We start from the raw sequence: 4,009 nt of genomic DNA, 5'->3' as shown, positions 1-4,009 counted from the left end.
GTGTGTGTGTGTGTGTGTGTGTGTGTGTGTGTGTGTGTGTGTGTGTGTGTGTGTGTGTGGGAGTCAGGGAGAGAGAAGTGGTTCACAGACGTTGAGAAGGGGAAAGCGCGTCACCGGAATCTATAGAGGGTTTTCCTTCTCTCTCCCATCCGTTGTAGAATGCAGTTCTCTCTGTCCCACCTACACTTATCATCAGTATTCACGCTCTTTTCTTTCTGTTGCGTTCTCTTCCACGTTGTCTTTTCTTCTTTCGCGATTTTATTAAATAGACATGGTATCTATTTTATATTTCTTTTAATATGACTTAGCAACTAATTTTAATAATATTTTATATAATAATATAGACGAGCAACCGAGCGCGCTATCTTTTACTATCTATACTTATTATCTTTTCTCTCTCTCTTTCTCCCGTTGCATTCTATATCCAACTCTCATGTTTTGTCTCTTGCAAAGATTTACAATAAGATTTTTATTCTATTGAACATTCAATGAAAGTGTGATGATACCGTTAGACGTCATGATAACGTCGGTACGCATGGTATAACATGAAGGAATGAGCGAAGAATGAAGGAAGGAATAGATAATAAAAAGGTAGCCGAATAATTCCATACTCCGGATAAATATACATTTTACAGTTCAAATATACATATATTTTAGCACAAAATTTTTTTTAGCACAAAATTTTTTTACAAAATAGAATGAAAAATATTTATTAACTTATTTATTTCTATACATATACGATATATAATTATAAATTTAGGTTTTTTTCACGAGAGATCCCAGGTCTCTCTACACTATCATCGCCATCTTCCTTCCTATTTTCACTCAATATACGGTTCATTGCTATAACATCGTTCTTCAGACCCTTCAAATACCTCTCATTTCTACTCTATCGATTGTTTACATAATCGCAGCATCTGTACAATTCCTGAAACATACAATAATAAGACTTAAATAACATAAATTAAAATAGATCTCATGTGTACATGGAGCATTTATCGCATGCAAAATAATAAGAACTTGATTCCGCTCAGAGCACTGCTGCGAATGAGTGCACGAAACTTCATACACTAATACCTACATCCCGACTATCATATCGAGTCTAACGCGAAGTCACAATGCTCCACGTCAATGTATATAATTCATATATCAATAAAAAAAATCATTAACATATGTACTTACATTGTTTCTAATAACTGATGTTCCTGAGCAACGCGAACATTAATCTGCAGTGAATCAGGTGCGTTCCAGATGATGTTAGAAAACATCTATTCGTTACATAGTAGCTGATAATGTTCCGGTCCTATTCATAAGAATCGAAGCTTTCGCAAGTAATATACCCACAGCGAGAAATTATGATATTCGTACACAAGACTAATCAATAGCCTAACCGACTTGAGAGTTTGATTTTAAGAGAGACTATAAACAATTTGACTGAAATCTTCGAATCTACTAAGAGAACGAAAAAAATTATTGCTGTCTAGAATTTAGGGAATGTAGAGCAGGGATATATGTAACAAAAAAGTCTAGACTATCACGATAAGTATATTGTTTTCATATCTGTTCATCTATCATTTTTTATCAGAAAAATTAATGAAGAATGCATTTCTCTTTCTTTTGAAAGATTTCAAGTTATCTGACATGAAAGAAATGAGTCATCTATGAAAATGAGTCATTCCCACTATTGAATACACATCAAATATCCTTGCTAAAATAAACACTTTCAGCAAATTCAGGTCTTCCTTAGCCAAGAAAATATCAAATTTGGCATTCCGCTGCAGGGATAATAACTTCATCCCAACTACAACTCAAGAAATCACTTAAGAATTCACAAATCTAAAAACAACCTTTATAAAACCAATCTCATCCTTATCAAAGAACACATCTATTTCACTAAGTAAATAGTCCAGATATCCCATAAAACTTTTAACTCCACCTATTCCTATCCACTATGTTGCGGCATGATATCTGGCAAATCCTAGATACGAAGCCATGAAAACATACACATAATCCTCTGAAAGACGGAAACAAAAATACATAAATCTTGTTCCTCATAAAAATCCACAACCCTCTCTACTTAACGTCAAGAACCTATCACAAAGACCTGTCTCAAGACACTATATCTGCGCTTGACAAAGGCCCTAACTTTGCAGTAGCACCTAAAAAGATTCGAAAGGAAGAGATTATCAAATAGAGTCAACCATCTACCGACTCCCATTAAAAGAAACAGATAATAGCAGACAGGTAACCAATATCCTTTCCATAGTCAAACCCTCTCCACCAAACATCATTAGACAAGAGCGATTGGTTCTCCAAGATCTGAACAGGGACATAGACATCATCGTGCTTCCAGCCGATAAAAGCAACAATAGTCATGAACACATCAGACTATAAGAAAAAAATGAAGAACCTTCTCTCGGACAAAACATACAAAAAGCTTGATAAAGATCCTGGTGGAAAAAAACAATATTCCCAGTAAAACCAAATCAACATTAAAACCTACAAATCCTCTCCTATCAAGACTATACGGACCAAAAGCACACAAACCAAACATCCCCCTCAGACCGATTGTCAGCGCCATACAACTTGTCCTCGACAACTTACCCCGCTTCCTAGTACAAACACTACAACTCCTCCCTGGAAAATCCGAATCACAGATAACTAACTCAACGGATTTCATACAAAAGATCCAAAAAATCCGACTACGTCCCATGGACCTGCTTCTAAGTTTCGACGTAGTATCTCTTTTTATACAAGTTCCAATAAAAAATATTAAACATAATAAAGACCTCACATTCCTCCGATCTTATCCCGCTAATAGAGCACTGCTTAAAAATCTTACTTCTCCTATAATGATCAATTTTATTAACAAACTTCAGGAGCGGCATTGGGCTATTTCTCTTGTAATCACCAATATTTTCATGGAGCATTTTAAGAAAGAGGCTCTCAGAAAAACGCTCAAAAAACTAGAAGTTTAGTTCTATTATATAGATTTGTGATATGGAGACACGGCAGAGTCAAAATAAATTCCTTATTTTCCTCAACAATCAACATCCAAATATCCACTTCACTATAGAGGACATAGGGGAAAACGGAAAATTCCCCTTCCTAGATGTTCTGTCTCTAAGAACGCTGACGGTATCTTAGGCTATCAAGTGTACAGAAAACCAACACACAGATAGATATCTACAGACCGAATCACACCACTCAGCACAAAAACAGTCTGCAATCAATTCACTTGTACATAGAACTTTCACCATCTCTGACAAAGAACATCTACAGACAGAACTCAATCACTAAAACTAGCCTTACAGAAAAACGGACACGACAAAAAAGACATAATCAAAATAATCAATAAACATGCAAACAAAACAACGGTCTCTGACACACAATCAGAAAGAACTCTATCATGAAAGAATCTTATCCATTCTTCTATATATCAAAGGAATAACAAATCAGATTGGCAGAATATTAAACAAACACAATATCCGAACTATCTTTAAATCACCCAAAAAGATAGGATAAATCTTAAGAAATCCTAAAATCAAAGATCTCTATTCAGCTCTGCAGGAATATACCTTGTTCCTGTGAGCAAATATACATTAGAGAAACTGGGAAAAGGGTCAACTTACGGATAAAAGAACACCAACGTGATGTCAGGCCACGCAGTCAGCATTATTAGAACAACATCGAAACAGGGCATCAAATACTGTTTGACAAAACGATCACAATAGCCAACATTACATCATACTTTCCAAGAAAATATAGAGAAGCTATAGAGATACAAAAACACCCTAATAATCTAAATAGAAATAATGGCTGCAACATAAATAAAATATGGAAAACTATTCTCTCGGTTATTGAAAACTGACCGACTCCCACCTCTCTCTTCCCCCTTCTACCCACAATTCTTTTTTTTCCCTCTATCATTCCAATAAGTAGCGTAATATAAAAAGGAACCCGGAGGAACAATTTAGTATCAGACTGCTCCTCGCCCTGATGAAGTGGA

Source organism: Atta cephalotes, assembly GCF_000143395.1.
Source record: "Atta cephalotes unplaced genomic scaffold scaffold00029, whole genome shotgun sequence".
NCBI lineage: Eukaryota > Metazoa > Arthropoda > Insecta > Hymenoptera > Formicidae > Atta > Atta cephalotes.
Note: the sequence above shows the minus strand (reverse complement) of the source record.